This window comes from Ambystoma mexicanum, chromosome 11 (assembly GCF_040938575.1).
Source record: "Ambystoma mexicanum isolate Mex_15411 chromosome 11, UKY_AmexF1_1, whole genome shotgun sequence".
NCBI classification, from domain to species: Eukaryota; Metazoa; Chordata; class Amphibia; order Caudata; family Ambystomatidae; genus Ambystoma; species Ambystoma mexicanum.
In genome coordinates this window covers 1,381,879,882-1,381,894,209 of record NC_090934.1, presented here as the reverse complement: position 1 = coordinate 1,381,894,209, position 14,328 = coordinate 1,381,879,882, and the positions used below count along the sequence as shown (strand labels likewise).

Sequence of the window (14,328 nt, the reverse complement as noted above, 5' to 3'; positions counted from 1 at the left end):
CAGAATCAATAGTTACAAATTCTCTTGGTCGGATATACTCTACTGCCAACCAAGATAAACTACTGCAGTTCTCTGTGCGGGTGTACTCTCCTGTCTGAACAGAACCAATTGGCACAAAGTTCTAGGATCTGGTTTTGCCAGGCCCGACTACTACCTCTAAGTACTTCTGTGATAAGGGCCAACTTCAAAGGTTCTTCTGCTTCACACAATTAGATTTAGGATTTGCTTCAAGTGATACAAGAATCACACTGGTGCTAATTATTATACCCGAGTGTTTGCCACACACTAGACAGGCAATGCTTCCTTCCTCCTGAACCTCTTATCAGAAGGGCAGCCCTCCTGCCAATCTTGTTCCACCTTTGTATTATTAACAAAATTCTGATAATAACTCTTTCTCTTCTTAACACTTCTTTGGCAATGTGGGTTTAAGACTCTCTACACCTGTGCAATATTCTTCACACACACCGTTATGCTTGAGAGGATAGCTCAGAGGCAATGTGCTTGCCTTGGAAGCAAGACGACACGGAGCACACAGGTTCGATCCCAGGGTCCGTGCTTAGAAACCTCTGGGTATTAAGCATGTTATAAATAACCTATCATATCATGTATCAATTATCTTCTTTTGGCTTAGGCAACCCAGGTTGTTTATCAATTGCCTTAATGTATGTCACTTTTGGCTTTGGCAATAGTGGCTTATGTTCCCTTCTATGGGTATTACCCCTTTGTGTGGTTGATGGTTATTATTACCCACTAAATCACAATCACCTCCTTCAAGTGGGATCTTTAAAGTCTCTTTATGTCATCTGCTTTGTCTTATATCCGCTTGGTATGCGTCATAATCAGTGATTTGTTTTACATCAGTTCAGTATTAAAAAGGGAGTCTGGATTCAAGAAATGGGTAATCACTGAGCACTGCGGGGTCACAATATAATTGCGAACTCACCAATTTAGCGTGCGCGTCTGTATACCTCGCTGCTTCCAGCTCGTCTGCTTCAGTTCTCCCTGTGCGGCCTGGAAACCTCTTCTGCATGGCTTCCTGCATCTCACGTCTGCTAGTCCCTTGCGGTTCCCCCAGTGATCCGGTGCTCGCCGGCCACCGCTGAATGCTTTACCATGGAGAAAGTTTTTTTTTAAGTATGTTTTCTGCTGTGCGACCTCTGCAGCTGAAATCATCAGCCCATAGGACCCTCTCAGGACCAGCATCAATTTCTCTTGCCACTCTGGTCCCGGCATCTTGGCACTTCCATGATTTCTTCCTCAGCTGCTTCGTGGAGATTCCAAAACTCCTCCACACACTACTACTACTACTACTACTGCTCTCCTGCTGCTGCTTCTACTGCCTTGCCTTCAACCACCTTGGTCGTATGGCCTGAACATTATGAGACCTTTTATGCCTCGCAGCCATCTTCAGGTATCGGTCATTAACCATAATGGGCTGCACTCTACACCCTTATGCCTCTGAAGCCCTCTTATTTCATCCCAGTACTCTGGGACTTTAAGTCCTTAACACAAAAGTCAGTTTTCTCAATAATATTTTCCCCACCAAGTTCCTTTTTCTCCTTAAGCATATTCCTCAAAGGAATATCACAAGGATAAAAAGATCTACTTGATTTTACAGCGGATTAATGTTTTTCCATTTTCGAATTTGTAGTTTTTAAAGATGGGAGTGTTATACATTTTGCAAGAGCTTTTCTCACCCTTAATACATGACTGGTTATAATTGTTTTCACTCACTCTGTTACCATGAACTCCAGGATATCACTAAGCTCACACTGGATCTTGGATCTGGATGGAGCAGAAGAAAAAGCCCTAAGGTCTCGGCTACATTGGTCATCGGCTGCTGAAAAGCAGCCTGAGGCTTGCCTGGAGTGGGAGCTGGCATGATATCTATCTCTGGGAATGTGTTCAGGCCACTGGCGACCCGCAGGTCCTCGGCTAGCCCAAACAATCCTTACCTTTCCCATAGAATTCCTTGGGGAAATCTCTATCCTTTCTGGAAACTATGGGCTCCGACGGGAATGGCACCTGATCACCTTCCTCATCGTAGATGGAGTACATCTTGGACATGAAGGCATCTCTTGGGGAGCTTCACCGACACCGATCGGAGTGGAGGACATCGAGACCAGTCCCAGCACTGGGACCACGGTGTCCATAGGCTAGGTTGTCCAGGTCCTGGACCCTTCAGTAATCAGCGGATTCAGGCCCAAGACCAAAGAGTGGGCTCTAGCAAGTACCCTGCTGACCACAACAAACAGCCGGTGCTGAGGCCAGGCTGCCCTGGCAACAATTTAAATCATATTTAGGCGAAATGACTCGTATTCCTCCTTTGTTGAGGATGCAGTGGGGAAAGGGAATTGTACCTGCAGTTCCAGGGACTACGGGGAGCAGTGGCATCATTTCTTACAGGATGAAGAAGGGTGATGGTGAGAGAAACCACTGACGGAGCGGGACCTCTTCTGGTGATGCTTCTTCATGTCCTTCTTTTCCTCCTCTTTGTGCAGGGCTGGTTTTTTGGGACGGCGCTCCGCATTGTGCGACCTCGAATGAGACTGCAGATTCACACTCTTTACCTTGTGGGCGAAGGTGAAGCTTTGCCGCTCTTTCCCAGAGGGCCTTCCGGTGCATGGACTGGCACAACCCGCAATTCTGGGTGCCGTGGCGCTCGCCAGAACAATAAAGACAGATCCAATGCTGAGCCGAAACCAACATCTGTCGACTGCAATCTGCACACAGCTTGAATCACAAGGCCTTCCACTTAGTCAGCATGGTGTAGAGAAATGTCAGCTTATTAAGCAAATGCATTCCGATCAGCAAACAGAGTGCGTGAAAAAAAGGAAATGAGGTCACAAGCCACAGCAGTTTAATATATACTGGCACCGTAGTCATGTCCGGCACGAGACGCATAGAGGTGTCAGATGGAGACGAAGTGGAGACGTGCTGCACCCCATGGTTGCAGAAAGGTTTTTGAGGACAGCTGCGCTGGGGATAGGATTATCATAGATGAGGAATCGGTGGGAGGAAAGAATCCATTAGAATAAAGGTAAGCCTGGAAGTCACAGTTTCCCTCCACTATATTTGGTTAGCAGCAGCCAAGAGAGCATCTGCAGTTACCTGTCAGAAGTGCAACAAATCATTAGCGAACACCTTGCGTCCATACACTTTGTTGTCACAACACTTTGTTGCCCTTGCCCAGTAAGGCCGCTGATGAGGAGGCAGTGCTAGCAGTAGAGGGCTTGGTGTAAGTGAGGCTGAATCTACCACTGCTGAGTGAGGATGCAGGTGGAGTGGTGAGACACAGATTCTCAGAGGCAAGGGGCCTGATGATATTGTTGGTAGGCTAAACCGAGTTGGGTTTTACCCAGACCTTGCAAGCCTCTGGTAGAAACTCCTTCCTGATAGGACACTGGTTCTTGTTGAGGTTACACTGAGGCAGGAACTGCAAGAAACTCTGCAAGGACAAGCATCCTGTAATGGAACGCCTTAGCAGATTAAGGGATGCCATTGTGTGTCTTGCTTGACAAGCCTGTAACTGGTAAAAGGATCCTGTGGGGTGGGGACATAGTGGCCCTTCATGTGGGCCAGGAAGGATGGGGCTGGTGGCAGCTGTGACAATGGGGTCTCTGAGGGCATAGGTGGCTGAGCTGGTGCTGACATAGGCAGCGGTGGGTGAGCTGGAGCTGGCTGCAAGGTAGCTGGTATCTGGGCCAAAGAAAGGCTGAGTCCCACTTTAGTGTGGCTGGAGCGGAGGGTGGAACAGCAGGAGCGGGCGTCTGTGGCATCAGTTAGCATATAATATGTTTAAAATAATCAGTCATTGATTTGGACTTCAACGGTTGTAATCTCTCAAACAAGCGGCCCTCTGGATTGGCCAGGGGCTGGAAGGCTATTGTCGGCATCCATGTGACTGTCACCATTGAATGGAGAAGAGGGGTCCACAATGAAGTAGACCGAGCCCAGTACAGTTGTCTGTCCTGGAGGGTGCACTTGGAGGCATCTATGAAGTGGGTGCTAATGATGAAGTAGTGTATGAGGTGTGGCAGTTACCAGACTGCCTGCCAGCCAAAATGAGGAATGAAAGCCACTTGAGGTACCCTTGGAGGCAAAGACACTGGGAAAACACAGCCTCTGGGGGTAGATCCACTGCCACCTCACCCAGCGAAGGACTTGCATGTGATCCCAGTACTTTGCTGTGAGAGTTCGAACCAATTGAGGGCATCAGTTTTGGAATCTTGCATGAGTGCTCTCTTGGTGTGTCTGAGAGCTCAGTGTGCGCCATTTTCTTTTCATCAGCCGTCTTGCGATTTCGGGGCATGAGGGCTTTGACCTATTGTGACAGACAATGCTGGAAGCTGGAATGCGGTCAAATAAAATAAATCCTTTAATTCAGGAATCAGCTTGATGGGTACAACATCACAAGAGTAACTCAATAGGTTCTTAAAGTCAGGCAAGTTGTCCCTCCTTGATGGAAGTAAGGACGTGGTCTTCCTCCTGGGTTGAATTAACCAAGACTTCTAATAGGCCCAGGGGTATTTCCTTTCCTCGTTCGAAACGTGTGTCTCCTACAAGAATCAGAGACAGAATGCCACTTGGTAACAAATTGGCAGGTCTTTATAGGAATGCCTCACACCTCTGACCAATCACGGTCTTTGTTGCTGTCGGGGTGAAATAGTGTAGCCCCACCCCCTTCCTGAACCATGGATTTCCAGGGCCGCCATAGCCCACCACTCTGCCATCATGATGGGTGATATCCGAACAGCAGTTTGAAGGGAGAAAAACCTGTCGAGGACTGAGGGGCATCTCTAAGGACCATCAAAATCCAAGGTGGGGCCCGGTTCCAGTTCTTTCCGCTAGGTGCAGAGACTCATTTTAGCATCTGTTTTATGGTTTTATTATAACATTCGACCAACCCGTCCGTCTGGGGATGGTACACTGATGTCTTCAGTTGCTTTATGTTTAAGCGTTGACAGATGCGTCCATTATGTTGGACATGAAGTTTTTGACCTGGTTGCTTTCTATCTCCTTGGGTATCCCAACCCGGGCAAAGAAAGGGATGAGTAGGTCACAATCCTGGTTAGCGGAGGTTCCTCTCATTGGGAATGCCTCGGGATAGCGGGTCATGTCATCCACTACCCCCAATAGATACTGCTACCCATGGCTGGATGAGTCGAGAGGTCCCACAATATCCATACCTAGACGTAGAAAGTGTTCCTTAATCAAAGGCATTCCTTGAAGAGGGGCTTTGTGAGGAATGAGAGGGTTGGTTTTCTGGCATATGATACATTCCTGGCAATGGTCATTGACTTCCCTGTACACGCTGTGCCAATAAAACCATTTCAACACCCTCTCAGAGTCTTCTCCTTAAATGATGGTCTGGTAGTTCCCTTGTTGGTTTTGTCACTAAGCGCTTGTTCTCTGGCTCTATGTAGTGTGGAATCAGTTTGGCTTTCTGCCTGGAAGGAAGTCTGAAATCCCTCGGGAAGCCAGTTGATGGCGGCCCGATTCTTTGAGCTTCCCACCTCCTCTTCTCTTCTCTCACTTCCCTCCTGGTTCTCCGGGTTTTGCCATGTTCTTGCTCCTGTATCGAATTTTGGGAGAAGGGTGCCATATGAAGCCACTCCTTCTCATTAATACATTCCCTGAACGTAGGGAGATCGGTACCCAATAACACGGGGGCTGTCAGAGACGCTATTATGTTGACCGTAATGTCCAGAGTGTGATCCATTATACCTAGACTAAGAAGCCTAGATGGATACGATCTGATGTCCCCATGGACACATTTGACTGGTATTCTTATCACATCCCAACTTTTGTTACCACATACTTGGGGTGTGGTGGCGGTTTGTTAACTCCCGCTGTCTAACAAATCCTGGGCTGGTTTTCCATCAATGGTCACACGCTGTATAAGGGTACCGTCTTCTTTGGTATGCTTGGAATTGTAGCATTCCCACGTCCATCAGCTCAGACTTGATCCATTGTGGGCAGAATCTGGCAATGTGGCCCCACTCCGCAATTAAAGTACTCAGGTCGTCTTGAGGGGGAAGATGCAGGGAGTACACGTGGCTCTTGTCGGTGTGTTCTTTTCTCAATTGTAGGCCACCGACCCGTTGCGTGCTTCTGGGCCTTTGCTGTTACACCGGCTGGATGTCGGCTGAATCCTGCTTTCTGAAATGTGGTGGCTATATTGATAGCTACTGACAACGTGGGGTGATGATGTTGTCTCACCCATCTCTGCACAGGCCCTGGAAGGGCGGCAACAAACTGTTCAAGTTTTATCTTCTCCACATCGACAACTGTAGCTCAGGTGGGTTTTAACCACTTCTCTGTGAAGTCCAGAATACAATAATATAATTGGCGGGTGTGTCCCCCGGCTTGAGCTTGACTTCACTGAGTCGTATGCGGTATTCCTTGTCGTCCATCCCGAGATGTTCGAGGATGGCTCTTTTTATGTCTCCATAGGATCTGTTGCCAGAAGGGTTTGCTGCTTGGTAGGCGCCTTGTAATGCGCCAGTGAGGAGCAGCACAATATAATGTCCCCACCTCGAGGGCCCATTGTGTGATTCTGGCCACTTGTTCAAAGTTAGTAAAGAAGAATCCTGGATCTTCCCCACTTTTGGAGGACACTGGTAGGGACAACAGGATGTTCCCTGCAGGACACAGTGCGTCAGTGATCTGTTTAAGTACTTCCTGGTTCTTCTCATGCGTGGCACTTTGTATCTGGATGGCCTGTTGGAATGCCTGGCGATCGGCCTGGACCTGATGGCTCTGCACCTGCAGCAACTGCTGCAACTGTTAACCCTCTGTGAGGGTCTTTTCAATGCCTTCCATGATGCATTGTCGTTAGAATCCCACCACTACTACCTAAATTTGTGACAGACAATGCTGGAAACTGGAATGCAGTAAAATAAAATAAATCCTTTAATTCAGGAATCAGCTTGATGGGTACAACTTCCCAAGAGTAACTCAATAGGTCCTTAAAGTCAGGCAAGTTGTCCCTCCTTGATGGAAGTAAGAATGTCTTCTTCCTCCTGGGTTGAATTGACCAAGACTTCTAATAGGCCAAAGGGTATTTCCTTTCCTCGTTTGAAAAATTGACCAAGACTTCTAATAGGCCAAAGGGTATTTCCTTTCCTCGTTTGAAATGTTTGTCTCCTACAAGCATCAGATACAGAATGCCACTTAGTAACAAATTGGCAGGTCTTTATAGGAATGCCTCACATCTCTGACCAATCACGGTCTTTGGTGCTGTAGGGGTGAAATAGTGAAGCCCCGCCCCCTTCCTGAACCATGGATTCCCAGGGCCCCCATAGTCCACCGCTGTTGCCACGCGATACTGAGAAACTGAATCCCTGTTTCTTCCGTTGTTACACCCATATTGTGGCCGGGCGGCGTGACAGTCTTTGCAGTGAGCACGGAGGATGTTCTCTGATCCAGCAATATGCCGCGACTCATGGTAAGTGTGGTCTTCGTCCGCTTCGGTCCCGAAGCGGACTAGGTGCTGTTCCCCTTCTTTTGTGCTCAAGGTTATATGTGTGCTCTTCCTCCTTGGGCTCAGCGTCTGCTTCCGTCCCTGGACTGGTACCGCTGCCATGCCAACCCGCAGCCGGCTGCTTTCCTCACGTCATCGCTCTGGCTGCGTTGTGTGCTCTATTGCCATTAACAGCCATAAAACCCCTCTGGCTGGGTGTCACCTCACACTGACCCAGGCCTCAAGAAGCCCCATGGTTGGTACCGAAGTACACTTAGCAACAACGTCCCCGGTAACTCCTGCCCCCTCTGAACCAGTTCCAGTGCTAGGCCTCGAAGAGCCCTCGTCCGTGGAGCCGGTGTCTGCCGTTATGGCCTCTGGGCCACACCCAGTGGTTCTTGGAGGATCCGGAGGACCCCTACCACACATCACAGTCGCAGTGCCGTGGTGCCTGTAAGAAGCGTGAAGACCTCCAGAGTTGATTCAGAACAAACTTCTACACAAAGCATAGTGCAAAACTGCCAAACAAGTCCTTCCACTGAGGAGTGTACAGCGAAGAGCGTAGGAGCGGAGAGACAAACACAACGTACAGCTGGTCCAGACATAGTCGGGCCCAGGTACCTCAGACAGAGATTGTGTGTGTGTCTGAGGATGGGAAACTCCTGCTGCAGGAGGCTCAGAAGTTAAACCCTGCTATCACCGACATACCTAACAGTATGGCCAGAGGCATTGCTGGGGGGGTGGAGGGGGTTATTGCCCGAGGTCATTCTGTTGTAGGCCCCGGATAGAAGCTCAGGGGCTACAACCAAAAGGCTAGCTAGCACTGAGTCCTGAAAGTCCCGACATTAGCGTAGCCCCAGACCTTTTCCAGACCTAGAGTCCCGTAAAACAGTAAAAAAGACTGACAGGCGAGGCCCGTGGTAGGAGTCAACATGGTCAGGCTCTCTGAAGCACGCACTTCTGTGTGACAAATGACAAAGGGACGTTGATTTTTGTGGTGCAAAGGGCTCCGGTCCTGTCCCATGGGACAAACTCCCATCAATATGAGGGAAAGTGGACGGGACATAAAACAAAATGGTGTACCTCTCTGCAGTGTCATCAAGTAGGTTGATAATAACTTCCATAATCCTATACTAGGACAGAGTAGGCAGATACAGCAATTGGATATTGAAATAGTTGCAAGCCATACAAAACAATCTCATTAGCAAATGACATACTTTTACGCACTTGCTCATGTTGTAAAGTATTCTCAGTTTTAGGTTTTGGTTTTGTATTCCTTTTTAATCCATGTGTGCCCTTTATTCCTATAGTTGTAGAAGTGACATGAGTTGTGTCTTCCTTATGTAACTGTGCAAAAAACAATAATGAGCGAACACTTCATTGAGTTCTTGACACAGCATCATTTATATCTTACTCTAACCACTTTTACTGATAGAATAATTAAAGAAATTAGTTGGGTGCCTTCCTGTAGAACAAACTGTCTCAAGACATCAGACATGTAAATGGGTCTTGTACCATGCACTGTTGCCACTTGCGTGGTCTCTTGGCACTCTGGCAGATGTGGGATGGAAGCAGGACGGGGCAGGGTTTGTTAGTGGGAGAAGAGCAAGAGAGCTTTGGTGTGCTGTTGGCAGCAGAGTTCAGAGAAAACGGTCACTGAGCAAAGGTGCGTTTTCCGTTGGCAGCCGTCATGTGGTGTTGAGGTATGATTGTGCGTGATTTGGTTTCATGTTGGGTGTTGTGAAATGCGTGTGGTTTGTGGTGCCGTAGAGATATGGTTGTGTTTAATTCAGAGTTTGAGGCTGAGTATGCAGATTGGTGAGTTTTTGGTATGGTTAGTTAGGAGCAACACATTTCCTTCCCCCAATAAACCATCCAAGTGCGCTACATTTCCTGCCTCCAACACGCCATCTAAGTGCGCTACATTTCCTGCCCCCAACATTCCATCTCAGGAAGCAAGACCCAACACAATATAGATGTTACACAAAGCCCATCTCAAAGCGAAGCAGGGACCATATGGCTAACCTATAAATTAGGCCAAATGCAAAACATGGCTAACCTGCAAAAATAGGCTAAGTTCCAACAAGAGCCCAAACCATGTAAATTGGCCAGATGCAGAAGACAGCCACCTAACACAATTTGGCTAAATGCAGGTAAATGCTAACTCCTGGTGCGCCTCCAATGATCTCTGCCTCAATGCCTGTAAAACTGGGATCCTTCCCATTGGGACCTTTGCTCCCTCGTTCTTCCCCTCACTCCTTGGGCTCTCCCCCTGCACCTTCAACTGAAGCCAGAAACCTTGGAGTCATCTTCGACTCCTCCCTCTCCTTCCTCCCTCACACTCAGGACATTGCCAAGAAGTCCAACCATCAGCTCTTCCTTCTCAAAGGAGCTCTACCTTTTCTCACTTTCCCTCAGAGGTTTAATGCGACTCAAGCCCTAGTTCTCTCTAGACTTGACTAATGTAATAGCCTCCTCCTGAATCTTCCTTATTCCACCCTGCAACCCCTTCAGCTTATTCAGAATAGGACAGCAAGATTTATCCTTGACCTTAAGCCCAGGGACAGCATCACTCCTGCACTAAAAAGTCTTCACTGGCTCCCGGTTGCTGCACGGATTAAATTGAAATCCCTCTGCATCATCCACAAGGCTATCTGGGCCCGGGGCCACACCATCTTCAACTTTATTTCACTAAATAATCTCCCTGTAGACCACTTCGCTTCTCTGGCACCAACTCTCTGTGTGTAAAGCATTTTGCTAAAAAGAGGGCATGTGTTCGCTCACTTTCCTCTGCAGGCTCCCTCCTTTGGAATAGCCTCCCCCTCCCCCTGAGCCTTGAGCAAGATCTTCGCAAATTTCGTAAGCTCCTTAAGACTTTCCTCTTTTCCTCCTCCTTTCCTCCTTCTCTCCTCTGCTAATCCCAAAGTTTCTGAATCGGTGTCCTTGGCCCTTATGCATCTTGGGGGCCTTGACCTCCCACACTAATTCTTCCCAGCTCCTGTCTATCCACAGCACTTTGCATCTGCACACCCTCTGCTCTGGAGACTTGCACTTACACCTCCAGCGGCCCAGGTCGTGTAGCACTCAACATTCCTAGCACTTCGTCCATGGCTCACCCACCAGCTCGGACTCCCAAGCACTTACCCCCCTCTTCCCTCTTTCTTTCTGCATTTGCACGTTTTGAATAGTCACAAGGCATACTAGGTTCGTCCCTCTCCCCGCTCTGCCCTCTGTATTTACAACCCTCCGTCCCTCCCTTCCTGCCCTGTGGGCATTTTGAAACAGTATATTCTGATTGTATAAGCGCCTAACAAGCAAACAATAAATAAGTATATGATAGTAGGTGAAACGAGTGGTGGGGTTTTACTGGAGTACAGTAATGACTGTGCTTCCCGCCCGCACTAAACTTGCCTTTGCTGTAGGTTGTCTGAGTCAGGAGTCCCTAGGCAAACCGGGCGAACACAGAGTGGAGCTGCTTAGTAGGGAGCAGCCCTTTGCCTCTGACCCTTAGCCAATGGTGAGTCACCGAAGAGGGACAGTTACGGTCAGGTGCAGGAGCACAAACCCAATCAGGGCACACAGTGGGTGGGACGGAAGGAGGGTCGGGGGAAGTGGCATGCAGGTGGAGTGTCCCTGCAGGCCCATCCAAAACAAAAAGGACAAAATAATGGACCCGACCATCCAGGACTAGCCAAACAGATGTTTTAGCACTCTTTTGGAAGGTGCTCGGATTGGTATCATGTCCGAGTGAAGCTGCCAGGTTTTTCTAGAACACAGACCCTAGTTATCTGAATCCCCAGTCACCCAAGGTGAGCATTTGCATGTCTTGGCAGCCAAGAAAATTGTCAACATTGTGGGAAGATATTTCTAAATCTTGCAAGAAAGGTAGGAAAGAACCTGTCCTGACAGGCATTTGAAATCTAAGCAGCTGACCTTGTACTTCATTTTGGCTTTTTCAGGGAGCAAGTGTAATGAGCGTCAGAGTGGTGAAGTGGTCATGTTTAGAAATGCCAAAAATCAGATGCACCAGCACATTCTGGGCTAGCTGCCTCCGCCACAAGAGGGCAGCAGGCAGAGCCTGCAAAGCATTACAATAGTCCAGTCGCGAGTTGGTAAGTGCTCCAACCACAATAGCCTGATCCTTCTTTGGGATACAGTTTAAAATCCATGACAATTTCAAACTGTGAGCAGAAAATTATCATGCCGGATTCAACATTACCAATCCAAACCCAGTACATTATATTGATTATTTTATGCATGTTCTTGCGCTGATCTAGGGGTAAAAGAAGTGTTTTCTTCAACTCAGTATGTGCCTCCAGAAAAGTGGAATGCCAGTTTCAACTGTGCCAATAGTTTATCCCAGTTAAGCACACTGGTACAGTAGTTCTAAAATTGCAGCCATACAATCGCTAGTGCATGGTAATTTCACATCACACCCAGAACGTCAATTTCAACAGTGCTAAATGCTGCCCCAGGGTAAGCTAGTTGTAGCACTGTTTCCAGAAAATGATTTCAGACAATTCCCATGTCAGCTTCAATTTGTTGTTATGGGCAAAGGGTCCTGCTTTGATTGTGCTTTACCAGTCTTGTCCTCGTTAGGAACATTGTCATTCTATTTCCCACAAAGTTCACAGATATTGGCCACTGTAGTTAAATTAGCTCCAGAAAACTAGTATGCCATTTTCAACAGTGCCATCACACTAGTGGTCTATTTACATACATTGTCATGATAGCTCCTACATTTGCTCCAGAAGATTGTAATGTCTGTTACACGTGTGTGACCAGCATCATATAGTTAAGCATATCATCATGATAATTTCACTCTGCCCCAGTGAATGCACATGACAGTTTCAACAGTGCCATGACAGTATTGCCTATGATTAAGTTAATTGTCATTCTAGCTTCCAGATTGCTACCACAAAATGTCTATGTCAATTTCATACTATCACCAAAAAATAGCCCATGTTCGTTTCACATTACTCGTACAAAATACCCATTACAGGCTCAGTACAGGTCCCAGTATAGCACATTGTCATGCTAGATTAAAAACGGCAGTCAAGGTCTGATGGGCCATTTTAAAATTGCCTCCAGAAAATGTCTATGCCTATTTCTACAAAAACACCCCAGTGTTGCCCAGGTTGAGAACAATATGAGAGTGCCTACATTTCCCATTGCCAAAAGAAAACAAACATGACAGTGCCATGACAATGTTACCCCAATGAAGCACATTGCTATGCTACTTTCCATATTGGCATAGGGAAATGACTTTGCCAGTTTTGCAGTATCCCACAAATAATGCCATACTATAATACCAATTTGGTTTGATAACGACTCAGGAAACTCACTCCATTCAAGGACCACATTTCCTTCAGAACAAGAACATGCCAGTCCGTTTCATATTGTTTTACACTGACAACACGTCAGGTTGTCAACACCCACCAAAATAGCTGCTGCGTTTTTTAGCCACAGCTTCTAATGACTTGCCCAGTTAATTTGAGCATCACCTCAATTCGCCTGTGAAATTATTTGATGTGACTTGTAAGGTTAAATTAGTACCCTTGAGTTTGTCTGCAGTAGGTCCATTAGCTGTTTGTTGTTGCGTTGTATTGGCGCTTTGCTATCATTTTAGGCATTTTGTTGTCATGTACCTCTTTTCAGTCCTTTGGTAGGCCTGCCATTGCCAGTGCTGTGCCCATACAGTACAACTTAAATAGTTGTCTGGTGGTAAATAAGCCCACCATGAACCGCTGTAGGCCAGCTTTACAATTAGCTAGGTGCCAGCTTTGGATGCACGGAGTCTCGTTGAATCCATGGTCGACTCGGAGATATGTTTTGGTGGCATCCCAAATCCACTCAAAAAATTTCTCTCTTGTAATGATTCCTCTTGCGGGTACACCTCTGCATGTGAATTAAACATGGTTTCTTTGGGGTTTTTTACGTATTACTGGTAGTAGTGTATGCCAACAGGGGCACCCAGTGCCCTACAGAGGAGTGGCAAACATTTAGAAATGAGTGCTAGAAGATGATCTGCGCGCCAAACATGCCTGTGTAGAGGGCATGAAAGGCAGTGCAAACGTAGACTGTAGCAGAAGCATCAGCATTCATTGGGAAAGATGACAGTACTTTAGAACAGAAATGTTATGTTCCAAAGCTTTTATACTGCACTGATTCACCACTTTGTTAGTCTCAGAGCATTGCTGCTGTGTGTCTGGAAGTTGGCGTAACGTGTCCCGCCAGGGGTATCCAGACTGCAGTCTGTGGAGGAAGAAGAGAAGGAATAGAGGTGTAGGGCTAGGGGAAAGAGCTTAAAAGGTAAAACAAACAGGGATCAAGCAGAAGCGAGGCAGGTTAAAGAGAGAGGCATGGCAACTGTGACAGTATGGATGCATGTTGATCCAACCAATGTGGCTCTTGAACCTGCAGTGCAGAACATTCAGAAGGTAAATTCAATGTGTCTCTAGCAGCAGGGAGTATTTACTTGAAGGCCGGTTTAAGAAAGATACCATACAGAAGCATGAATAACGCTGGAGTGTGGCTGTGCGATGGACTTGGGGTGTGCTCAAGTAAACCACTTGCAGCACTGAGGATATTTGTTGTCAGGGAACGTGATTAATGTCTCTGCCCAAACAAATTCCAGAAACAAAATTCTGACTTCTCAAGGCCGAGTGTGGCTGATTCAAGATCAGGCTGTGTGACAGGTGAATGTGAACGGAAACATAGGGAGGAGAAGTAACGGATAGGGTGGTTAGCCATCCTTCAGTATTCAGTGAAAACTAGGCACTCAAGGAGAATTAAGTAGTACAGCCTGGCACCCCTGGAGTGTGAAATATTGCAGGTGTCTTACATTTCAGTGAATTAAATAG

At 47.2% G+C, this 14,328-nt stretch overlaps 1 protein-coding gene across 2 annotated transcripts in view; it reads right to left on the bottom strand.

Moving 5' to 3' along the window:
* PDE8A (phosphodiesterase 8A) overlaps positions 1-14,328 on the bottom strand; it is a 1,868,130-nt gene that overhangs the window by 27,554 nt on the left and 1,826,248 nt on the right. The gene's annotated exons all lie outside the window — the stretch shown is intronic.